Source organism: Melospiza melodia, chromosome 12 (assembly GCF_035770615.1).
Source record: "Melospiza melodia melodia isolate bMelMel2 chromosome 12, bMelMel2.pri, whole genome shotgun sequence".
Taxonomy (NCBI): domain Eukaryota; kingdom Metazoa; phylum Chordata; class Aves; order Passeriformes; family Passerellidae; genus Melospiza; species Melospiza melodia.
The window spans coordinates 16,389,613-16,415,260 of record NC_086205.1 but is presented as its reverse complement, the minus strand read 5'-3'; the positions used below and the strand labels follow the sequence as shown (position 1 = coordinate 16,415,260).

The 25,648-nt window shown below is 51.5% G+C and overlaps 1 long non-coding RNA gene across 1 annotated transcript in view; it reads right to left on the bottom strand.

The window, feature by feature from the left end:
- The window catches only part of LOC134423702 (uncharacterized), a 49,830-nt gene extending 24,929 nt beyond the window's left edge, over positions 1 to 24,901 (bottom strand). The window contains exon 1 of the long non-coding RNA XR_010029184.1: positions 24,744 to 24,901. This is a non-coding gene — a long non-coding RNA (uncharacterized LOC134423702). The remainder of the gene's footprint in view (positions 1 to 24,743) is intronic.
- Between the last annotated feature and the right edge of the window lie 747 nt (positions 24,902 to 25,648).

Here is a 25,648-nt window from a genome sequence, read left to right as displayed (position 1 = left end):
AGGTGGCATCACTGCCAACTGCCAGGAGAGGTTCATTTTGCCCATCCTCCTCTTTGGCAAAGATTTTTTGTGTGGTAGCACCTTTTGCTTTTCCCCCACCTGGTACTTGCATGAATCATGCAGAGAGATCATTGTGTTAAGCCTAGGCAGTCTGAAGCCACAGTACACGTAACTAATGGAGGAAGTGTGGGAATTTTATTTCTAGTCTGATCTAATCCCTATGCTGCAGGTCCCCACTTCTTCCAGCTCCATTAGGAAATTCCCATGCTGAGTAATATGGCAATGAATCGACTCAGAAGGAAGATACATTGCACCCAAGCCTCATCTCATCCTACTTTACTATTGGTTTATCACACTGAATAAGCTGGAGTAATTGTGCAGAAAATGGCTCCATCCACATCATGCCCATCACACATGAGGATTTTCTGCTCTGAGTAACTTGCTGTCTGTCACCAGTGGCCAGCCCCACTTCTGGCAGCAGTTTCCTGGGGACACCAGGCAGTGTAAGGCTGCTGTGGGGCCAGGGGCTTCACCCCCCTCACAGTGGGACAGAGCAGGACACAGGGGCAGTTCCATTGCTGGGCTGCCCCAAGGCTGAGGTCAAGGTGGGAAGTGCACCTGCAGACCTGGACCAGAGGTGCCCATGGCCGGCCAGGCCGTGTTGGTGCTCTCCTCTTTACTGCTGGTTTGGGGAGTGATGCCTTCACAGTGGTGGGGCAGGGGCAAACCCAGCATCTCCCCAGCAATATGTGCCTCCCCTGAGTGCTGGCTGCAGGCAGGGCAGGCTCTGAGCAGTGCCCAAGCCTGGGGCTTTGTTCCCCACAGACACTGACCCCACATCCCCTGCTGGTCCTGGCAGGGGAATGCTGGGATGGCAGGGACAGGCACAAGCAGGTCACAAGGACGAGTGACTGAAATGCCCTACATAACAGCATGTGGGAGAAAATCCTCCACCCCAAGGACTCTTGAACTGCCTGTGACAACCAGAAAGGGAATAAAAATAGTGCCTATTGTTGTGTGCAGGCAGCAGGCTGCAGCAGGGTTGTGTAATGGTACCAGCCAGCACGGGCTGCCTCTCCCAGACATAGCAGGGCTATGTGGGTCAGCTGGGCACAGCTCAAAATGGGGCCAGGTGGCAGTGGTCCCTGGTGGACAGGAGGGATGACCCAGCCTCTGTCCTAATGCCCAGCTGCACTTCCAAAGCTCCACTCTGGGGCTGCTGCCAGCAGCTGGCACAATTCTCTGCTGTGTTCCCCCAGCCTGCCCTTTCCTGGAGCAGACCAGGTCCTGCAGCTCTCCTCCAGCCCTAGCCAGCATGCCAGCTCTCCTCTGGGTGCTATCCACTTCCCCAGCCTCCTCCTGAGTTAAATATCCCAAAGCCAGCCAGGAGCAGCCTCACCCCTGCCCAGTGAAGGAGACACCCCCACTGTGTCCTGCCCATACAAGGGATACATTTCCCCCTAATCCTGGTCTGCAAAACTGTGACATTAACAAGGGGAAGAGCTTCCCAGCAGCCAGCATGGCATCAGCAGGGGCCAGGCCAGCTGGACCTGCAGCCATGCTCCTGTCCTCACCCTGTGCACTGTCAGGTTCTGCAGCTGCTGTGCTTTGCCGATTGGCTCACAAATTGCTTTCCAACACCATGGTCCTGTCAAGTGTTTTAGCAAAGTCAAGATTTTGCTTTTTTATGGATTAAACACAGGTTGGTTGACAGCAGCAGGAGCTGGTCTCTGGCCAGAGGTGTGGCTGCAGGGTAAGTGGGGCAGGGAAGTGCCTTTCACAGACACCAGCTGGAGCTCGGGGCTGCCTGCCCATTAGAGATCGTGTCCAGCACTCCAAAATCACTTGCAGACATGGCTCAGCACTGCCAAGTGCTACCTGCTAAGCTGTTAGTGGGTTCTGATGTACCACTTGTCTTAACCTGATCAGAACCCCCTGGCTGTCAGTGGGCTTGGCTGGGAGTGTGACAGGGTCCAGGACAGGGAGCAGAGCAGGTCAGTGTGACTGTCTGATCCACCCAGCACCAGCCTGACCTGCACTGGGGACTCAGGAGGATGAGCACACACATCTGCAAGGCAAGGGCAGGTGGTCTCCCCCAGTCCCTGCAACCTGAGACCCCATCTGAGCCCTCTGCTCTCCTCAGTGGCAGCAGAAAGCAAAAAGGACAGGTGATAAAGGCAGAGACACCAGACATTCAGCCCAGCAGTAACCCCCACCTCATTGTTTCATGACAAAACTTTTCATTCTGCCCCAGGCACAACTTTTCTTTTGAAGTGCCCGAGCAAGGTGTTCTCATCTTGCTGTAAATCTTCCCTCTACTCACGAACACTTGAAGTTTGTCCCTACTAAATCCCTGTGTGGCTCTCTCCCTCCATCTGGGGAACATGCAAATACCTTTAGAGTTGATAAGTCCTTTCTATGCCAACTTTCAGGTTTATTTATACAGCAAAATATGGGTTCATTATAATGTAAATGAGGAATCCTTGGGAAGCAGTCAAAGCAAGCAGGGACGTTTGTTTGCACCGTTTCATGTCAGGGATGAAAGGATCAGCTGGCAGGAGCCTACAAATGCCACTTACAAGTGCCACTTTCTTTTGCCACTTTCATATGGAAAAAGGGCTGGAGCTAAATGGGGCTCCTGTCCATGCTGGCTCTGGTAGATAACCTTCCTTCCCATGGCTCCTGGCCATTGTCTGATCTGCCAGTGCCACCAGAACAGATTCCCATGAGGTGCAGCACTCCCCACAGCAGACGCTGTCTGGCCAGCTCAGCAGCTGCTGGGCTCTGTTCAGCCCTGCACCCAGCAGCCACCCAGCCCATTGCCCAACACCTAATGCTGCTCAAGCCCCACACTCAGGTCTGTCTTCTCATGCTGCTCCTGTGGCTCTATGGCCACTAAAGCAGCAAAGCCTTCTGAGCAGGTGACTGGTGGCCAGGATGGCAAGGGGCTGAGGGTTGTTGGTGCCCTGCCTGTGCATGCAGCAGGGCAGCAGAGTGGGCAGCAAGAGGAGAAGGACGGCAGGTGCAGCAGTGCCAGTGTAAGACCTCGCATAGATCATGGTCCATGCCAAGCAGTCAGCACTGCAGCAAAACACTGCCTGTCCCCAGGGGAAGAGATGGGGACCATGACCACCATTCCCCAGTGTGCAAGTGCCCAAGTCCCCTCTGGGCACTCCAAGAGTTGTGGGGCATGGGGACAACATCCCCTCCCCAAAGGCGCTGCAGCCACAGGGACATGCTGCAGGGGTGGCAGCTGGTGTTGGTAAAGCAGGTTGGCCAGTAAAGCAGGTTGCTGGCTCCAGCTGGGAAAGCAGGATGCTGTCCTGGGCAGGGAGGCAGGGCTGTGCCTGCAGCCCCAGGCACCCATGGAACACTGAGGAAACGGGACCTTTGCCCACCCTCTTTGTGAGCAGAGAGATGGGGCAGGATCCATGGAGGTTCACCAGCTGCAGGCCTTGTGTGCTGTAGAGGGCTGGATATCTGCAGCTCAAGAGGAAAGCCTCTGGCACAGCTTAATCCAGCTGAAACAACTGTGTTTATGTAGAGTGGCTAGGTGCAAATAGCACCTAACACAGAATATCTAAACACAGTTTGGATTATGAGGGAGTTTAGTTGGATGAATATTTCTAGATCAATTGCAGATTCGCTTGATAACACTGGCAGCCTAAATGGGTTTGAACTATCATTTGTATGGGGAGCAGAGAGCTCAGTGCCTGGTGACAGTGCTCCTGGCCCAGCTCTCAGGGGATGCCCTGTTCACATCCCCAGACAAAATGGGCTGATTTTCCCGGGGATCCAACTGTCCCTGCTAGGGTGCCCACATAAGAAGGCTCCTACCCAGGCAGCACCAAATATTTAGCTGAAAAGGTTCTTGGGACACATGTGTTCCCCTTCCCTAAAGGGGTTCATTCCCTGCAAATCCCTGGCACGAGCTTGACCTACTCTAAGTGCCTCCCTATAGGAAGATGCCGACATTGCAGAAATAGTCAACCTATTTTTAAAGGTTAGGAATGCTCCTAGCAAATCCTCCCCTGAGTTTCCTTCCCCCCAGCTTTTTCTCACCCTCTGCCTCTCCCCTGAGATAGCAATCAATGATACCGCAGGTTTAATTAATGTTTTTGACTTCCAGCACAGGGATGTGATTCCTCCTCTGTGCTTTTGCCAGGAGTGGTCTTATCCTGCCAAACAGGCAGGTAATCTGGGCAGGCAAGACTGGCTTCATACCTGCAGCTCTAACAGGGTTCTGCCTTTGGGATTTGTGGTAGTGCTGGCAAGGCAGCAGAGCCCCAGTGCTTGCACCAGGCATCTAGGTGTTGCTAGAAAAGCCGTGAGCTGAGGCAGAGTAATGCCAGGATCTACACAGGGAGAGGAGGAAGAGAAGGCACAAGGGCAACCAGGCTGAGTTTCTGCCCAAAAGGATGCCCTGATGCAGGGAGGACAGCAGACAGGAAGCTGGCATGGTCACAGTCACAGAACCAGTGCATTTAACTAAATAAACCTTGCTTAAAAGAAAAAGCAGCATCAGCACTGGCCTTGCAAACCTCAAGCCCTGGCAGCGACTTCTCCCCACAGCAAGTAGGGACAAGCTGTTCCACAGGAGCCCAGCCCATCACTGCTGCAGCCCCTCAGCCCCCACTGCCAGTCTGTGCCATGATGCAGCACTGGTGTCAGCATGGAGACACCCAGAGAGTGCTGAGAGCAGCTGGCACATTGCTGCTGTCCAGAGCTGCTCTGGGGCCCTTCTAGTTTTGTCTGAGATACTCAGACTATATAAAATTAGATTTAGCCTTAGTGCTAAAAAAGAAGTGCTAATACCATTCAGCTGAGGGCTAAAGATGGGGCCACACCTATTTATAACCCTGTCATTTCACTCTGGAGTGGCATTTCAAGCCAGCCTGCTCCAGCACAGCTGAAGACTCTGTTACTCGAGAGCCACCTTTAGCCGTGACTGTTTCATGCAGGGTGGCAAGAACACTCCCTGCAGGTGCTCACTTCTCATTACAGGGATGCCTTTTCTCCCAGGGTGTTTAGTCAGTGCTGTGCAGCACAGAAATGCCATTAGAGCTGAGGCAATCCCTGCTGGTCAGCATGGTCTGGAAGATGGTCAGGCAGCCCTGGGAGCAAGGCAGCAGTGAAGGCAGGAGGGAGCTCAGGGCATGGGCTGCACTCAGCAGGCACAGGTTGGTCCAGCACTAACAGAGGCTTTTGGTCCCCAGGGATGTCAGTGTCAAGCTGGGAAGGCAATCTGTGCCAGCAACAGCAGGGAAAGGGAAGGAGGCCTGGACAATTCCAGTGTCATGGGTCTCCTGTTCTCGTGCAATGCATGTTGCAGGTGGGGAAGGGAAAGTTCACTGCCACTGCTCCCCTCCCAGTGGCACCCACCCCGTCTCAGGTGGAACAGGGAGACAGGGGATAAGAGGAGGTGATGATCCTGTTTTTCCTGGTCCTGCCTGCATTCTCATGTCATTGTACTTCTGAGAGTCCCAGAAAAAAAAAAAAACAAAAAAACCAAAAAACAAAAAACAAACTCCTATGGTCCATGTGAGGGTTAAGTCTATTAATCAGCTATTAAAGTAAAGTTTTGAGTTAAAAGCTTGCCAGAAAGGTGCCAACTGCATACAAAGCAGGAGTTACCCAGTTCACATTTGGCTGAGCAGGAGTACAAAACATACCCCTTGCAGTGAAACAAAAAAGCCACAAGTGGATAACATACCCTGAGAGCAGAGCTTTGCCTCTTCCCAGGCATAAATCTTCCATGAATGGGCTGTGATGTTCTCTGCTGTGCCTGTTATCTGCTGTGTGAAGCGCCCTGCAAACATTCCAGCTCTGCAGGCAGCTTGAGTGCTGCCTCTGGGATGAGCAGGCAGCACCCTGACTTGCCTCTTTTACTGTCAGCATGCCCAGGGTCCCTGGGCTAGCACAGCCTCATGAAGCAGGACATCAGCTGTCCACCAGGCTGCCTCCCTGCTGAGCCAAGGACGATTTTGCTTATTCTGCCTCAAAGCATGTCCCATGAACACAACAAACACCTTATGCCTCTACAGCAGCGACACCTCTGCCCCAGAGACCCTCCACTGCTGCAATGCCCACAAAACTCCCAATGGATTGCTCTCAGCTGCTTCCTGCCCCCCAAACCTGCTGGGTGGGGGGCTGCTGGTGCCCTGGGCAGTCTGTGCATGGTGAGTGAATGCTGGGCACCTGCTGCAGCCCTGCCAGGTACAGAGACCCTCACAGTGCCTGCTCCTGCTGCTCCTGGGGCCCCAAAAAGAGCCATGCCAGCAGCTGTGCCTGGAAGGGGAGGAGATGACCAGCCAGGCACCCATGGTTGCACAGCCCCCAGTTTCCTTAGGAAACCAGCACAACAGCAGCCCTACTTCTGCCTGAACAGGTGAAAGCAGGGATGGGGCTTGCTGGAGGAGACAAAGAGCAGTGCCAGAGAAATTCACTTGGTCCCCTAAGGAGAGGACAGTCCTCTGTGGCAGCAAAGCCAAGCTCTGCAGGCTTGCAGTGGCATTGTGGAGGCACCCAAAGAATGGCTGTCCTGCACTGCAACCCCTGCCTGCAAGGAAGGGGCTGGCTGCTCTTCCCAAAAGCAGCCATAAATGTTGGGTTGTGCCAAGAGCTCTGCTGCTCATTACCCATCCCTGGTGCTGCTGGTGGCTGCACTGGAGCACTGAGCACAATGTGTGCTGTCCACCAGCCTGCTTCACACTTCTGATGAGCAAAGAGCAGGAGGGATGGCAGCTTTCCCCATGTCTCCTGTGTAGGGGTGCTGGGAACCATCAGCCTGACTGGGAGACTGCAGGAGGGGCTGCAGGGTGGCTGGGAGAATTTGTTAATTGGTGGTTGTCAGATGCTGCAGTTTGTGTGAAACTTGGGACAGAGACATGCTCATTTTCAGGCACCCCTGCCTGGGCCATCGATGCACACCAATCTCAGCCTTGCTGCTGCTTGAGAGGCTGCTTGAGCAGGGAGCCCAGCCTGGCTCTGCCTGTTTCCTGTTGCCCACTGAAGTATTTCCCTGGCAGCAGGGATGCTGCCCTGGCAGGGGCACGGCCAGAGCAGTTGACAGCAGACAAGAGTCAGAGATGCTGGGGGCTCTTCAGTCTCTAGGCTGGGTCCCTGCATGCATCAGGCCAATGCAAACCTTCAAGGGCATCCCTGACCCTTGCTTCTGGTGCTCCCTGCTCTTCCTGGGGACCTTCATGTACCCCAAAGGCAAGCTGATGGGCAGCTCCATCCACCCCCTTGCTCTCCAGCCATCACAGAGTGGCTCTGGCTGGCTCCAGCCTCCCCGTTCAGTCTGGCAGGGGGGCAGCAGAGCCGTGCCACCGAGCACAAATCCCATTAAACGCTCCACAGCGCTGAGCTGCAGCTCCAAGCTCTGAGCCTCCCAAAGGACATAAGGCTGCTTAGGACACCCTAAGCTCTTCATGCAGATGAGTACTTGAGGCCATCAAAGAAGTCTTAAAAGCTTAAGGCAGGTAAATGTTTAAACTGCTGTAAGCCCTCAGTGTCACCGCCGGGCCAGAGGGAAGTCCCCAGCTGAAAGCCATCTCTGCATAGTCACCCTCTGCCACAGCACAGCAGCACTCAAGGGCCACCAAGCCCTCCCTTCCTCAGCTGCATTGCCCCCCCAAGTCCATCCTTCTGTCCCTGCCATCCTCCCCCAGCCACATCCTCACAGCAAAGGCTCAGGCTGCCATGTCTCTCCCACCATATTTATTTCTGTCTAGACAGTGGTAGTTTTGATATGCAGCCCTCCAAATCCCAGCTGAGCATTCTGCTACCTCTCATCAGGAGAGTAATGAAATGAATGCTTTTTCGTGGGCAGTTACATACTTAATTCAAGCTTCTACCCCTGAAAAGCCTGAATGAAATTGCATGGAGTATAGCTGGTGCCCCAGGAGTGTTTTCATAAATAAATCTGGAGGTTTCAGTGGGATCTTTAATACACACTAAACAGGAGTCTGTCACAAACTTGTCCTCTTGCAGAGACACAGCAGAATATCTTTTATCCACAACAGCAGATCAATGCACACAGATTTTCCTCAAGTGGTGTCTTGGTGTCACTAATGACTTGTTCCTTCTGGTTGCAAAGAACTGTAGTTGCACTAATGGGATACCACAAATTACTTCACTTGCTTCCAAGATGCTGAAGCTGCCCTTAAGCTTAATACTGCAAGTTATTGCAGGTATCTGTGCCTCTTTCCTCTGAGTACCATGAGAAAAGCCTTGCTGCTCCTCTCCTTCCCAGCTCTTGTGTTCCTACATGTTTATTCTCAGTGTGGGAACAAACTCAGCTTTTCAGTTTGAACTGTGCATTTGCCCTGGAGAACCCTGGATGTGGAATGCTCACCAGCTGAGCTTCCATCCTGCACCTGCAGCCATTTCCCTCCCCAGGCTCTGTTAACTCAGGAAGTGCCACCAATGTAGCATTTCCAAGCATACTCCCACACAGCAGGAACACTGTGCCCCTGCTCAGAGCTGCCTGCCTTGGAGCAGGACTTACTTTCAAACTACTTCTTCATGTTTAGGAATATTTATTGTGCTTTGTTAATCACCAGACTTGATGGTCCTAGAGGTCTTTTCCATCCTAAATTATTTTATTCCTACATCATCAACCTTCAGTTTGCTGTTTAACTGTGCTGGGATACACACCACCTGCAGCACAATGCATTGCAAAATCAAAGCAAATCAACGTTTTCTTTTAACACAAGAAACATCACATCCAGCCAAGAGGTTTGACACCTGCACACATCCTTTTCAGCATCCTCCCCAGCCCAAGCCACTTTCCCACCTTCCCACCTTCTTCCCATCTAGTGCACAGCACTGCTGCTCCTCCTGTGGCCAGTCTGGTCCCAGTCTAAAATGACCCCATAAAGGACATCTTGTGACCTTCCCAGCTTTTGCAAGGAGATGACACAAGGATCAGTTGTGACCACTGCTACAACCAGCACCATTCCCTTTGCAGTTCAGTCGTGTCCCCAGCGCTGCGCTGTGAGAGGGAGGGAGGGAGGGAGGGATGGATGGATGGATGGATGGATGGATGGATGGATGGATGGATGGATGGATGGATGGATGGATGGATGGATGGATGGATGGATCATCACTTTTAGCCCTGTGACAGGTATGGGAATCTATTGTTGGGTCTTTCATAGGTTTTATCTCAATGCAGAGCCATAAAGAAAGTGGAAAATGCAGCCAAGCACTTTGATGTGGATCAACACAGAGAGTTCCCAGTGTTCAGGCAGTCACCTCAGACTCCACAGGTCACCAGAGGATGTTTTCTTCTCCCAGCTAAGGGCAAAGACCTCTGAGAAAACCCTGCTCCAGCCCCAGGAACCTGACATGCATGAAAATATATTTGGAGGGAGGGGAGAATTTCCATATGAAAGAAGGGATTGACTTGAGAAGAAGTAGGGAGACTGCAGCATGACACTAACATGAAAAGCACATTCATGAATATGGGCTGGGTAAGAGAGCCCAGAAACACTCATTTCCACATTTGCAAATGCAGATTTATTTTGCATGCAGAACAAATGCTGAAGGGGCTCCAGGTCCTCCCAGCAGAAACCTGCAGCAGCATGCTTGGGATGCTCCTGGGCTGCTGCACCAAGCTCAGACCCTGTGGACAAGGATACACATGCAGGTCTCATCCTAAAAGGCACTGCATATCACAAATCCCACTGCTGGGATAGGAATGAGGAATCTTCAACACACTGCTTGCAACACCACCTATTCCTCTTCTTCCCCTGTGTAAAACTCTGCTCCCTAACTCACAGTCAGAGTCTAGGAGACCCCAGACCCCCAGTACAGCAAATACTGGGATATTTATTTCATTAAGGCTGGGGTTCCCTTTCTGCTGAAGGATTCTCACATGTACTTCTCAGTTTCTTTAAAAAAATCCAAGCCCAGTCCAGCAAATTGAATCTTTTACCATGGTGCTAATTTTCATACAATTTCTAAACCTAAAAAAGCAATATATTAAGATGCTATAACTATACCATTACATCATGAGACAGGAAAACAGTGAGAGAACTTATTTAAAAAAAAAAAAGCTCAGGCTTACTCAGCTCTTAATGTAGCCCAAGTGATCACTCTGGCATCCTTGGAATGAGAATTTTGAATTAAGGGTGATGATAGCCTTAAATAATAACCTCCATACTGTCTACAAGGCTTTTATTCTATTAACTCCAGCATCTCAAGCAGGATGATAAATTCACTCACTAATGGTCAAATAGCACTTTTTCTTATAGCTTGTATTTTATTTCTTTTTGGCAGATACCATCTCTGCAATCCAGCCTGTGCTAGTGCTGACAGTACTTGCAAGAAGCCTTTCTATTCAACTGACTTTTAATGACTGAGCAGCTTTGCTGCTGGGGAAGTTTTGGTCCCTGGGATGAAAATAAATGGGACATGCCTTTATTTCTAACTACTCTGTGCTTTGCCAGTTCTTTTTTTGCACAGAAATATCACCCGAGTCCCCAGGACATGGAGGAGCACATTCACAACCCCAGCCCTCTGGTCTCTGCTGCCTGGTTCAGCTTCATTTCTCTTCTCTAGGCTCACACACCTTCATAAATTTTAGAAGTTCAAGATTCCCTGAACTATCATTTATATCCCACACCTGGTCTGTCACTGAGTTTGTGTCAGGATTGCTGCAAGAGTGACAAGGACCCTGCCACTGCTGTGGGAATGCAGTGATTCAAACAAAGCCTTGCCTAAATATCATGTCTATGGACAAGGCAGGCAGCAGCAAATAACTTTTTTGATTTATACTCGGGACACAGGTACAATAAAAAATTCAGTAAATAACATGAAATGCCAGCTGAGTATGGCTGAGGCTCTCAGGGAATTTTCCTCTTCAGAAAAGCTGACTATTCAACAATCTGACATTTAAAGTATCCTAGATTTCTTAAACTGGACTCATAACTGGAAAATGCAATGGTGGCTGTCCCATCTGTAGTGACAAAGGGGAAAATCCAAGTTCTGACTCCCCTGGACCCTTCCCCTGCCTGGTATTTTTCCATGGCCTGGTTACCCTTTGGACACATCCCAAGTTCCTTCCTGTGGTGGTCTCTGAAATTCATTTAAATCAGGAAATTACTCTGCCTGTTTTTCTCCACAGACTACATGTGTCCAGGCTGACAAAGCACAGCAGGATGGATGTCAACCATGATTTAACCCTTCATATCCATGGCCAGGCCCTTCTGAAGGCTGCCTTTCCTCACTTTCACAGTGGAAAGTGTGCCACAGCTTCTGGAAAGGATCATTTCATTTACCCTTGACTGGATCATCCTTGAGTCCAATTCCTCATGCTCAGGAGTGCTCACAGCCCCTGGGATTCAGGTGTTTGATGTAAGAACCAGCTTGGCTGCACAGTGCTGGCACTTGGCTGCCATTGGCACTGCAGGCACTGTCAGGACCCATGGCAGTGAGACCAGCACCCCTGGTGCCACAGGCTGGGCATGAGGGAAGGAGCCACAGGGCTGTGCAGAGGCTCAAAGAGATCAGAGGTTTGCAGGTGTTGCTACAGGATGGGACATGCCAGGGGCTGTTCTGCAGCCAAGCTGAGCAGGTCCCATCTCCCCCAGAGACACGTGAGCCACAAGTGCCTTCAGTGATTAAATCAGCTCCTGACAGGTCCATCAGCCTTTCTGGAGCATCATCTCCATGGGGAGGACCAGGGACTTTCCAAGTCTGGAGCACTCCTGGCACAAATGCCTCTGCAATGACCTGGCAGAGATGCCACCTGAGCTCTTGCAGTGAGCACTGGCAGGTGAGCAGGCCAGGCCTGCTTAAGAAGGTCCCTTCTGCTTTTTTAAAGGACTTTCCCAATCCCCATGTGGGAAGAGATCACACCCACAGTGGGGCATGGCAGCTGTGGCAGATAGCCAGGCACAGATTTGAGATTGACTGTAGCCTTTAAATTCATATTGGGAATGATTTGGAGACCCCAGGTCCTCGTGCAGTGATGATTCATCTGGCAAGGTCATGTCTGTGGGAAACCTCCTAACCTGGAAGCATTATTCCAAGCAGGCAAAGAGATGGTGCCCAGTCTGACCAGCAGCAAACTGCCCAGGCTGCTGCATCCTGCCTGGCACAGCTTTCTGCAGAGGACCAGGGTCAGGAGGAGGGAACTTAAGAGAGATGGGCTACACCAAGGATAAACCAGGCAAGGTTCCTGTATCCTCCAGCTCCAACAGCCAAGCAGAGCCTGCTGCTAGAAGACAAGAAGTTGGAAAAGATGATTAATAGAGGCTTGGGAACAAAGTTGACTTGATTTCTTTTGAAATGGAGAGCAGTTCCCAGACAGCAGCTGGCATGAGCCTGCACAGCTTCCAGTGGGAAGGGAGATAAATGCCTGCCTGGACACAGTCCAACCCAGTGTGAAAGGACACATTAAGGAAGCAAACAAACCTGTTGCTCTCAGTCCCAAGGTGCTGAGATGGGCTTGTAAAACAGCTGGGGCAGGGGCCACCCCAGAGCATGCTGCCCTGTGCCATTACACCAGGAGGCAGTGCCAGGCAGTGTGGCAGGGTCACAGCCACTTATACATTCACCCCTGTGTGAGCAGAGCAGGGGCCAGCAGGAGATAAACCCTACCATCAAAGGCAGCTGGACCAGGAGATGTGGGGAGCTGGTTTACAGCCCCTGGAAAAAGTTCCAGAAGTTGGTCAGAATGGATATCAGAGCTGCTGGTTGTTTCAAAGCCTACATTGCACTCACAATCAAACAGGAAGATGCAGCAAACTCATCAGAGTGAGATTAAATTGATTTCTTACTGGTGTTCTGCCAATGCCATGGAGCTTTGCTTCATCTCACTCATTTCCAGGAGTTTTAATTAAAAGCTTTTTCCCTGCACTGTTTGTGATGAGGGTAAACAAAGCACCAACTCCTGGCCAGAGTGACAGGGAAAGCAAGACTGAGCATCTGTGCTGCACAGCACCTTCTGCTAAATAGGGATAGATTGGGATAAGTACTGCAAACCCATGTGAGGGTGGGGCTCCAGGCCCCCTCACCCAGGAGGATTAAAAAAGACCTGCTGGTCTCCACTGAACTGCTCCAGCTTGCAGCTGTGGCAGGTAGTCCAGCCACAAACCACATAAGGGAAGGGAATTTTATTCTTTTAATTAGAAACAAGCCCCAGCTCTTGAGTAGTCTGCAACACCTAAAGGGCTTTTTGCAAAGAAAATGTTTTATTTCCAGGGAGATGGCTCACTTATGATGGCTGTAAAACCCATTAATAAGAGGATAAGGGTTCGAGAGCTGTTATAAAATCCACTGGCTCATTTCTTGCTGTATTGTTGCTTACGATTCAATTTTCACACAGGATCATTTGTTTAGCAGATGTTAATGCAGCAAAGGTGAGTTAACTGCACCCAGCACTCACTCACTCCCAAGGCACAGTCACGTGCTCCCAAAAAGCTGTCTGCAGGACTCCTCTGCCAGGATGGGGCCAGCACACAGCCTGTCCCCACCACAAGCACTGGTGCCCTGGTCCCAGTGCTGCTTGCTGGTCCCTTAGCAGTTCCTGGGTCACAGCAGGCAGCTGTCCCTCTCCAGCCCACCTCCAGCCAGGGGTGCTCAGATGCCTGCCTGGGGCAGTTCTGCAGAGTCCCAGCATCATTTTCTGGGCTTTGCTCCTCATCTTCACAGTGCTCAGAGTACCCTGCAAAAGCCAGCCCATGAGGACAGGTCCCTTCTTGGCAGCTACTTTCTGATACAGGGCAGCCTGGCCTATTTTATCACAGCAAATGGGAGTGGGAAGAATGGGGCAGTTACCCAACCTAATGCTAATCCCTCTTTCATAGGGACAATAAAAAAAATACATCCATTCCCATAGGAACACCACTCAGCTTTGCAACATTGAACAGAGAGTCTCTTAAGGCAGATAGCTTCTCCTGAAGCTGGTTCTGTATAGTTTAATTAAACTCTACAGATTCACCCCCCCCCCAGCTTTAACAGGAAGGCAGAAAAACCCCACAGCAGAAGCTCCAGAAAAGTCACACCAGGGCAGAGACATGGCCCCCAGTGGGTAGGAGATGTCTGGAGCAGAGGGGCTGCTGGCAAGGCCAGTCCTGGGCACTTTCTGTCACCAATGCCCTCACAATGCTGAGCTGTGAGAGCAGCCTGTGCTGGCTGCTGCCTGCACTGAATTGCACTGCACTGTCTCCATTTATTTGATTTGTATCGCCTGAAGGAAAATGCTTTTGCTGTCTTCATGCACTCTAAGCATTTGGCTTCAAAATCAAAGCTCTGGGGACCTGTCATCACATGCTTTCCTTCCCAGAAAGAAAAGGCAAGTTCCAGTCTTTTTGAGCTGAATTGCAGAAAAGTGCTCAAGCCCACCACTGCTGCTCTGCCTTGCTCAGGGATGACCTTGTAAAGGTTATTTTTGAAAGCTGCTGCCTCCTCCTGCTGCAGTCTGACATTGGAACTGTCACATCCTGCCTTCCTGCTGTACCTGTGGGACTTCAACAGCCTTTGGAGGAGTCAGAAAAGTAGCAGCATTGCTCAGGTTCTTCCCCCTGAGCAAATGCTCTCAGGACGTGATCCTACATACCCACAGGCATGAGTGCCCCTGCTCTTCCACTGGCATCACAGGGATGCCCATGTGCATGGCACAGCCCTGGGCCTCGGTGGGATGGGAACGGGTCATGTCTGCTGGGTCTTTCCCCTCTGCATCCGGCGAGCTCTGGCAGGATTTCCTCCTCTCCAGACATGCAGAGGCCATGGGGGAGGCATGTGATGGTGTGTGTATTGTGTGCTGTGCTCAGTGCTGCTCCTCCTGCCCCATACACACATGCATGGCCCAGACCTCAGCTCCCAGGGACACTGGCATGGGTGTTAATGGCCTGGGTGAGTCCAAAATGAAAGCCCAGATCAGAGTTGCTGGGAAAGAATTTCTCTGCTCTTGGGAATAAGGAGAGGAAATTAGTATCTCCCAGTGCAGATACTCATTCCTTTCTCACCTCAGACACTTTTGTGCAGTACACCTTCTGTGGTCCATTACACAGACACACACATCATGGGGGATGTCACTGCTGGCAGGGACACCAGACAGCTGCAGTGTGCTCTGGCTCTGCTTTCTTCCAGACACCTTCACACAGCTTCCTGGCACCTCTAGTGCTACCCAGGCACCCACCCACAGGAGCACAGCTTCCCTGCCAGCCCACCACCAGCCAGGCAGCTCATTCCTTGCTCTAAGAGGAACAAAAAGAAATATTTAAGTTATTTAATTTGCAATTGACTCCAGTCCCTCAGATCAAAACATTCAGTATAGAGTGGCCAAAAAATCTGAACCACTGTTTTGCTCTAAAATATTTTGCTTGCTCCAACAACAGTGGTACTGCAGCAGCACTCACTCCTCCTGTCTCTCACTTTATCTTTGCCTCTCCTCCCTCCCCCTCCTGTTTTTCCCATCTGTGTTTGGAGCAGAGGAAGCGGAGATGAAACACAGGCTGCTGACTCTTCCTGCAGCTCTGGATTGCCCAAACCAATCGACTTTGTTCAGTCTCTGCCTTTCCCTGCCCACTTCTGACAAGCCCTGCAAAGATCACAATGTATTTACTCTTCTCCCAGCACAGTGAGGAAGATGAAGCACGAGTGCTCAGTGTACTGGTACAGAAATTACAAACAAAGGCTCTGCAAATGCAGTGGTCAGAGGATTCAGAAAGCTCTGACCTGACCCAGCACAGAGCCCTGGTTAAACGATTTGCTGAGAGCTGCCAAGAGGCTGTGCAAGCATCAAGCAGTGTGCTGCTGGCTGCACAAACTACCTGCTTATTCCCTTTGTTAGGGTTTACACACACACACACCATGCCTCTGAAGGAATAAAAAACGGGTCTTGAAAGCTCCTACCGATTCTGCAGTGAACTGTGGCATTAAGGATGTGGAGGGAGGTGACCCCACCAGCTCACGGTTCATTCAGCAGCAGCTCGTGGGTGTTGCTCACCAGAGAGCGGAGCCGTCTCTGGCAGCTCCCTGCCCTACTTCTCTTTCAGAAATACATAATTGTGACATTGTGTTACATAATTTATCATGTTACATCGAGATTGGGGCTGTCCTTGTGCAGTTTATTCTTGTGGGTATTTGAGCTGCCAGGAAGGAGAGACAAGAAGTGCAACCCCACAAACAGCCACTACTTTAGAGAAAGCTTTTAGAGTTTGGAACAGTCTGAGACACCCCTATCCTTGAGCACACAGTCAAAAGGAGTTACACAAGCAGAGCTTGGTCTGACCTGTGAGATGGCTTCTCCCTGGCACACTGCTCTAACTTCAGGGCTTTGGAAAGGACCCCAGTACATCAGCAGAGCTCTCCTCAGACAGCCTACTCTTTTTTCAGCACTTCCTTCCATGCTGACCAAAGGCCCAAGGAAAAGGCAGCTGTGAGTGGGTGAAATCCTCCCCACCTCTGCCAACCTCAGTGGCAGCACCTGCAAGGTGGGCTGTAGAGCCAAGCCAGCCAGTGTTTGCTGGACAAGCACCCTCCCAGAGCAGGGTTACACACTCACAGCCACAGGCAGGCTAAACTGGCCAGAAAACATCTGTGCAGAGCAGCAGGAACTGTGGTACAAGGGCTCATCTCCCTGAAGGTGCTAATGCAAGCAGAGGCTCCAGGCGCCAGCACCCCCATGGTGGCTCCACGCCTCCCACAGGACAAGCTTCTTGTGTGCTGTGTTTCCTCCTCCTCCCCTCACAGGAGGATGAGGTTCAGCCTGTCCTGGGACAGGCACTGCCTGGAGCCCTGTCTTTGCACTCCCAGTGCAGCCTGAGCTGCAGCTCCCTGTCCTTGACAAGAGGGATTTCACTGGTGTCCAACACTCCACCCTGGCAGCTGCCTCTCTCATCCCACCAGGGGCAGGATGGGCAGCTCCAGCCTCCATCCTCCCCCATTCCAGAGTGGGAGGAGGGTGTCATCTGCTCAGGTGATGAGTTTTGTGGGCACAGCAGCAATTCCTGCACCAACCCAGCCAGCTCTTTAACCTGGAAATAAATCTATGGAATTATGTCCAGGAATTATGACACTGCCCCATCCCTGGGGCCTCCAGCCTTCACCCAGCTACAGCACCATCAGGAAGAGGATACTGACCATGCCTGGCCAGAGCAGAGGTGCTGTGGACAGCCACTGCTCATGATACTTCTCCCAGTGCCATAGTGGTGGCCTGTGTGGCCCTCCTCCCAAGAGCCCAACAGCCAAGGCACAGTTAAGCACCTCATTGTCCAGAGAGAGAGGTTTGGAAAACAGAGCTGTTGTCCTTCTTTTCTGGAGGAGACCACAGCTTGTCCTGCCTGACAGCCTGGGTTGATGCCTTGCAATCCACTTTCCTCAAGGGTTTTTAATGCCATCTGACATGAGTTAAAAACACTGCATACAAACAGATGCTCTGACCAAGTCTGAAGGGCAACAGAGAATTAGAGATGCCATTTGGCTATTACAAGCAGCTCCAAGGGGATCAGCTCTTGGTGTTGCATAATTGAATACTTTAACCAATTAACTAAATAACTAGAAAAGTCTTTCCTGGTAAGACAAGCAGATGACACAAGCTGGTGGTGCCATAAACAGCAAGAAGCACATGCTGCTAGTGCCAGTGATCTGAGTCACCCAGGGAACAGCCCCAAATACACCTTGAAACTGTGAGCACAAGGGCAGGCAGGGACCTGAGGGCACAAGTGCTGTGAAGGATGAAACTCTGTACAGGGAAGCAATGGCTGAGGACGTGACCTAGGGACCACAGCTGATGGAAGCAGCCAGGCTGCCCTGCAGTGATGAGGCCATTGACAAATCACTGTTCTGTGCTAGACACAGCACCCAGAGAAAAATAAAATAAAGGTTAGAAAAGGTCTCTGGAGGTCTCTGGTCCAGCCTTCTGCTCCCATCAAGACTGTTGCAAACACTGCATCAAGACATTTGAGTTTTGGAGATCTCCAAGAACAGAGATGTTACCCAGCACCTCTCCTCCAGTGACCCCTCCAGTAATCTGGCCCAAGCCCACAAGGCTTCAGAGGGAAGGGGATGAAGGATCAGATGTTCCAGGTGTAGTTGGTGTACACAGACATGTCAGAGGAAGAAATGCATGTTCCATCACTGCTTGGAGAGACCAAACAGCACCTCATGGCTAAAATGTAACACCTAACAAAAGTCACTTGAACAGCATTAGCAGTTTTTCTACAGTGAGATAGAGCAGACACTGATAATCTTACTGCAAACTGGAGGACCAAACTGTTGCTGCAGATCTCAAGCAAAAGCGCCACCTCCAGCATGAGCAGAGGGGTATTTGTACCTCCCTGCATCAGCCTAAACACCTGCAGCCACCTAAACAGCCTCACCAGAAGCATCTGGGTGCATGAAGTCATTGGATAGCCAGTAACAAAAGCCAGTTCAGGTGTGCTTGCCAAAGGACTGGGCTGGGTGCCAGGAGAGTTGTCAACCTTATGCAGCTGTCCTTCCAGGGTGGCAGCTGATATGCACCTGTGAGGAGCCCCTGTACCAGCTGAATCAGCCTTCCATACCTCTGTTAAGCCTTTTTGTGCTGCTCATACCTACAGTCACCTGTCATTGCATCTTCCCAGGGTGTGGGTGCAGGGCAGGGGGTGGGGAGCAGCTCCCTGTGCTCTGGGATGTTTTCCTTCCCATGGCCATCTTCCTGTTTCCTTCCCCCTTCTTGTGACTGAGTCAGCCCCAGTGCAATCCCAGAGTGATGACAGCAAACCAGGCACACGAGCTCTCACACAGGGCCCACATCCCTGAGGAAATGTCCCAGGGCTGGGATGGCTGGGGACACCTTTTGGGGTGTGGGGCAGCAAGCTGGGAGACAAGTGATGCTGGACACACAGCTCGGGGGCTCCCACACAAATTGGTCCCCACTCTGTGGATGTGCAGCCCTTGGGTTGCAGCAAGCTCTGCTTCTGATGTGGCTCTGCTCAGGAAGTGGAAAGAGGCATTAGGGATGCAGAGCAACCCATGCATTTGTTGGGGTGAGGGGGGTCAGGCAGGGCAGGTGTGAGGGGCTGCAGCAGGGTCACGGCCCAGGGGTGCTTCCATTTAGCCCAGCTGGAGACCTCATCATTCCCAGACACCTAAAATAGCTGCCACTCAGCTCTTGGGTGATCCACAGGCAGAACTATGTCCCAGCCATGCAGTGACCTCCTTCAAAGAGTGTACAATTAAAAAGCAAGTTTGTAATTTGATAATTTGTAGAGAGGAAATTAATTGCTAGCTGTATCTTGCCTGCCTGCTGTGATGACTGGGGCACCTGCTGGCTCGGGAGCCCTTGGGAAGGGTAATTACTGGGGAGGGATCCTCAGGATTGCAGCACAGGAATGGGAGATGCTGCTCACCTGACAGCCTCAGCCTTGGCCATGCACACCTGTGCATCCAGCAGTGTTACAGATATTCGGGGTACAGCATCTATTCCCTGCAGCAGGGCAGGACCCTTCCTCCATACCAAATGTGGGAGAGTCCCCTGCTCTGCCACATCCCCTGTGGGCAATCACCAACCTGCTCCAGCTGTGCTTCTTTTGAGGAAAGAGGGAGCTGTACACACCTTCAAAAGCAGGGTTTTTTGTATTTTCTTATTACTGTTGGAACCAAACATGTTTTCTTGTAAGAGCCATCAGCAGAGCCAATGTGCTCAAGGGAGAGGTGCATGGAGGGACTCCATCCCTGCAGAGCACAGCAGTGAGGAGCCACTCACCTCATGGGGCTGCTCCTTTGGAGCATCCTCTTGCAGGGTGCTCACATTTCCACTCTAGGAAAGCCCCCTCCCTGTGCTTTGGGTGTTGGCTCCTGTACTGTAAATCATGCGTGGGGGTAGCACAAAAGGCTTATCTGCACCCACCCTGCAGGGACCTGCCCAGCCACCCACCTCCACCTCCACCTTGCTCTGCCTTGGTGCAATGGCTGGAGAGCCTAAGGGGAGCAGCACCTGCTGATCCATGCTCACACAGAGCAGGACAGCACCACAGCCCACTGCAGCAGCCAGAGGGGCGGAAATCTGGAAATCATTGCCCAGAACAGTGTGTGCAAATAGACACCCCAGAGCAGAGGCCAAGAACTGCCCCAGCACATGTCAGCCTATCCCCCAAAACTGTGGCCAGAACAAGATACAGCTCTGCACATCTCAGGGTAAAGGCAATTGCAAAAATAAAGATCAGAATAAAAGGCATAAGTGTGACAAGCTGCGTGAGCATCACGGGACTGTTGAAGGAAGCGGTGAGCACAAGGAGAAATCTCTGCCCAGACCAGAAAGGCAGAGGGTGACAAATCATGTAGGCAGCAACCCAGAAAAGGAGAGGTATTTGATAAGTATTTCTGTTCAGCGTTTGGGAGGCAAAAGGCAAACAATACAGCATGCTATAAAATGAAATATAATCACAATAAAACACTTTCCATCCTACGAGGGCTTCAGGAAGATGTTAAACAATAGCTACCGGGGTTAGATGTTTAAATCGGCAGGGCTGACACATCGCTGAGCGCATAAAGGAGCTGGGAAAGGAGCACCTAATTAGCTCCTGCGGGTCCCTGGGACTTCCCCCGGGGTCCCAGCGCTGGCACACTGCCCGTACCTCCATGGAGTAAACAGGATGTCCCAAACCGCTCCAGCTGACATCAGTCCTGTGCCGAGGGCCGGAATGGCCCTGACCGGATCTGGTTGATAAAGGTTTGAAACGGGGAATTATCATTAGTGTCAATTAGCACCATTTTATGAAAAAGAGATCTTGGCATATCTCTGTTCTTGCGATTGTCCCTATCAGTCAGGCTGGTGACGGCGCTGATGTAAGGCTTGCGTAAGGCTTTTGGCAGCTCCGGCTGCCGGGAGCGAACGCGGAGTTTCTGCGCTGGGGCTCCGCGGAGCGCCCCAGCCCTGCCGCAAGCACCGCCCCGCCCTCGGGCAGGTGTTTCCGGGGGCCTCCGGTGGGGATTCATTCTCCGCCCTCCAGCATGTAACACCTCCTCGGTTTTCCAGCCAAGGCAGGAGCTGCCCAGGCTCTGGTGAAGCCGTCCTGCCACAGGTACCAGGAGCAGGGTGCACTGACAGCACCAGGGCAAGGGCGCTGGGCCCTGGGTGGCTGGGGGACAATCCCCCCTATAAAAAGGTGCCTCTGGTAGGGAAGGGACTGATCAGAGCTGTCCAGGAGGGATCTGCAGCCTTCCTGGGAGCCAAGCCCAGTGTGGGGGCAGCATCTCAGGGGACAGGGAAACTGGAACAAGCCCAAAGAGGAAGCCAAGGACCAGTGAAGGGATCAACAGACTTTTAATGGAGAGCGATTCCTGGGACACCATCAATGCGGGCCAGAAAAAGAGGTTAAAGGGCTAACTTGATCCCAGCTTATTAAAGCTCTTTTTGATGTGATTAAATGTTTGGCAGTGCCTCTGTTTGGCAGACAAGAATGAGAGAAGGCTGTGGTTAGAAATAAGGCACGGATTCAGTGTGTGAGCACCTTCGGAAACACCCTGACAAAGCCTGGGTGAGTTCCCCATCCCTGGCAATGCTGTGACCAAGGTGTGGGTAGGCTCAGTGTGACACAGCCCTGCAGCTTCACTATGGACAAAATCTGTGCTGACAGAGCAGCCCCCTGCCATGGGCCTTGTCCTTGTGCAAGCCCTGCTTGGTGGGATGCACCAGGGCAGGCAGAGGGAGAAGCTGTTGATGGGCTTTCATAACTATTGACATAACAACAGTGTCAGGGAGGGATCTGGATTTACAGCTGGCCTCTCCCTGCCTGGCTAAGCCCTGTCCTTCATCATTTACCTGCAAAAACAAATCATGCTCTCCGTGGGCTTGTCACTTACTGGCTTTTGATGGACACCTCTCCTAGGCAATTCCAGTGAAGGTGACTGGTTGCTCCATTTTAGAAGACAGTTTGCTGCTGACAAGAAGCAGTGAAGAAAGCTTGGCTGATTAATATACTGTCTTTTTTGACATGCATGCTAGAAATAGAGGAGTGGATAAAAAGGTGATGATAAGCAGTGTGATAACAGACCCATGAGGGAAATGAACATATACTTCAAACTGGAGGCAGCAGAGCACAGCCCAAGTGACAATTAAAGATGGACTCTGCAATCTGTCCTTGTGTGGAGGCCACTGGCTTCCCTGTAATTTGGAGTGTAATTGGAGTAATTACTCAGAGCTCACCCTAAGGAGCATGGTGGAACATCATTTTGGGTTGTTTCTCTTGCTGGTGATGTGACAGCTCCTTGTAAATCACTCTGAAGTACCTGGGTGTGATGCTGAAGGAACTGGAATAGGCTGTGCTGGGCCCTGTGTTCAGCTTGTGAGAGCAGAGCAAGAGTCCTTCAGCAGCAGAGGCAGTGCTCAGAAATTAATTGCTGGGCAATTATTTAATTCATACTCCTCCTCAGTTCTCCCAATAAGCACTGCTTGGCAGGCTGGGCTGCCTGTAATCCCTTTTCCACATTCAGAGCTGCATCTAATCCCTTCCAGCAGGCAGCTGCCTTTCCTGTTTTCCCCCATCCCAGCCTCAGCACAGCCCTCTGCCAGTGGCTGCCTCTGCCCTGGTGGTTCAGTGCAGCTGCAAACCATCCCTCAGTGGTGCAGCAATGGTCACTCACTTCAGTGAAGGTGTCACAAGCATGCCATGGTTTGGTTATCATGGCAATCCCAGACACTGATCCATGGGCTGCTGCTGGCACTGACCAGTCCCAGACAAGCTCCATGGCTGCAGTGAGTCTGCAGCATCCCCTGCATCCCTGTCCCACCAAGACAGGGCCCTGGAGCTGGCAAACCTCCCCAGCATCCCCCCAGTGAGCCCGCTGGGGCCGAGGCACCTCCCAGCTGTGAGCCACAGGCTGACAGGCAAAGCAAAGAGGGGGAAGCCACACACCCACCAGGGAATACAGGACTTTTCTTTGCCACCTTGGGAATATCAGCTGAGCAATGGGTTTTGCAGAGGACACTGAGCAGTTGTGGCTACAAGGTGCCAACAACATGAAGTCATTGGGACAGCAAAGCAGGGCCAGATGGAGCTGTCCTGTCTCAGCATGTCCATCTCCAGCAAAGCCTAGAGCAGCACTGACAGGCATGAAGGTGTGGGGGAGCAGGAGGGTGCTGTGAGTATTTTGAAAGTCAAAGGGCAGAAGGCTTTGTGCTTCATGAGCAACAGGGAATAGACTGGCCCACAGCCCAGTTTCTGTGGCTCCTTTTTCCACTGGAGGAGCTCTGGAAATCAGACTGTGGCATTAGGCAAGACTGGCCATGGCTGTTTATTGCTTCTCAGAAGCCATGTAGCAATCCTGCTCCCCAGAGTGTGAGCTGTGAGAAGCAGGTGTGCTGCTGACCATGGGGCCTCCTTCCCTAGGGCCACTGCTCTCAGGGAGCTTGGGACATCACAGCCAGCAGGCAGGGAGCCCACTCTGCAAGGTGCCCCTTGGCTGGAGCTCCTGGTGCTTCCCAGCACCGGATCAAGAGCACAGTCATTTTTCCTGGCTGTGGCAGGGCTCTGCCAGGAGGTGTTGATTAGCTTGGCAGGTTGCTAATTGCCAGGAAGGGCCCAGCACAGAGGTCAGGGTGGCTGCTCTCTGGGAAGAGGGAGGTCAGGACACCTTGGTTAAGTGCGTGGACGCTTGGGGAGAAGGGGTTGCACCAGTGCCAGGGCTGGAAAAGCCCTGCTGCTGAAGCATGGCTCTCTTTTAAACTCCACTGGCTTTGAAAAAACACAGCCAAATGTCCATCTGTGTCTCACTTTGAACCAGCACCTCACATGCTGGAGGAAAACAAAGTCCACAATATCCTAAAAAGCTCCTCCAAGGTGCACTAAGACAGATAGACAGCTGAGCAACAACTGTGTGGTAAGCTTCTCCTTGCCCTGTGCTTAGTAACCACCAGCACCTCCCTCCTCAGTTTTAATGTCTTTCTTTTTAGTTATTTTTTCCCCAAATCACCTGCAGCTCTATTCTGAGGCTCCTGCCTCAGCTTATCCCAGCAAAACATGGAGCAAACATCCATGCTCCTGGTCTGCAGCACAGTCCCCTGTGCCTGTGCACCAGGAAAAGCACCTTGTCACTCTCCAGTGGGACACAGGATTCAGAGGCTGGAGAGGGTGGCATGAAGAACCTCACATACCCACACACCCATGTACAAACCCACACTCACATGCACTTGCCCTCCCTCAGATACTGGTTCCCCTCAGCCAAATGTTCCATCACCCAGACAAAAGGGACACCTGACATTTCTGGCCAGGTATTGAATGAAGCCAGTCTGTGAGATGGTGAGGGTGTTTAAAGGCTTTTGTTTATGATGTCTGCCAAAGATAAGCTTCCATGAAAGATGAAAGATGCCCTTTGGAAGCAAGAGTAAGGCAGGTAGGAGTGCCAGACTTAAATTACTGTGAAAGCTGACACTACCTTTTAACATTCAATGTGCAAAAAGCCTGTGTCCCACCATATCTTAAAAGAGGCCTCTTGGATTATGAGCATGACCAATAATGACTGGAGGTAATTCCTGCCTCCTCCTGGCAAGTGCATAAGCTGACAGCAGAAATTGTCTTCCACACTATTGCTTTTCCCTTGGAGGCAGAGCTTCACAAGGTATGAATACAAATCCATGCAGAAAGCCCAACTGCTGTTCTCCTCATGTGGAATAAGCAGTGGAGAAGAGGAACCCTGGCTACAGCAGGGTCTGGGAGCAAGGAATGGCCAAAGTTTAGGGCTTTCACCTGGGCAGGCAGAACAAAGTATCACTTCTTGATCTATTTTACATTTTGATTTATACTCACAGACTCTCGATGCAAAGCCTTCTGTGCAGCACACATGGGAAGTGTTTCTTCAGGGATGAAATGTTTACTGGATTTATTACAATCAGCAGCAGGTTTTGTTTCCTCTCAGGCTCTCAAGGCTTTAAATACAACACTGTTGGTAGGTATTTCACCTGGCATCAATCTGAAAGAAGAAAAATATCTGAGACCTGCAAGATTAACTGTCCTTTCTGTGAGAAACATTTATCACTGTTCATTTTGCTCTCCTCTATCTTTATTTCTATCAAATGCCTGTGACCAAAGATCTTTGCCCTATCTGAAAGCATTTCTTCCCCATCAAACACTGATCATGCAATGCTCTCCCACACATACAAATTTCATGTTGCTAGAAAATTACAGTTTCCAGATCAGCCAGGGAAGCACTTTTGCTGTCCCACTGTACTCTGTGGAACATGATGTGCTGTTGGCCTAGAGGGGAGGATGTGGGGCCTTTAATAAGGGGTGATGCTTCCCTCCATCCTCATCCACAGAGCCCTGAGAAGCCCAGCTCCAGGAGAAGGAGTCTCCAGTCCTGAGGACCTCCCCAGCATGTTCTCATCCTGGTTTGCAGCATTCCCCAGGCCAGGAGGGCATCATGGACCTTCCCAGGTGATGTTCCTGGGAACCAGGGGCCCACCCACTCCCTTTGCTAACAGCTCAGAGAGGTCCCACAGGCTTGGCACTGGCACCAGAGGGCTGGGAATGAGTTAAGAGTCCTGAGATCAAATTTTCTCCTAAACCAGTAAAACACCCTCTGGTTGTTTGCAAGGGCTATGGGACAACTGTGACCCACAACTCTGTCTGGCAGGGGGATATTGCAGAGGGACAGGAAGCAATCCCACAGCCTTCCCCACTCTATTCCAGCCACATGCAAAAGAATGAAAATG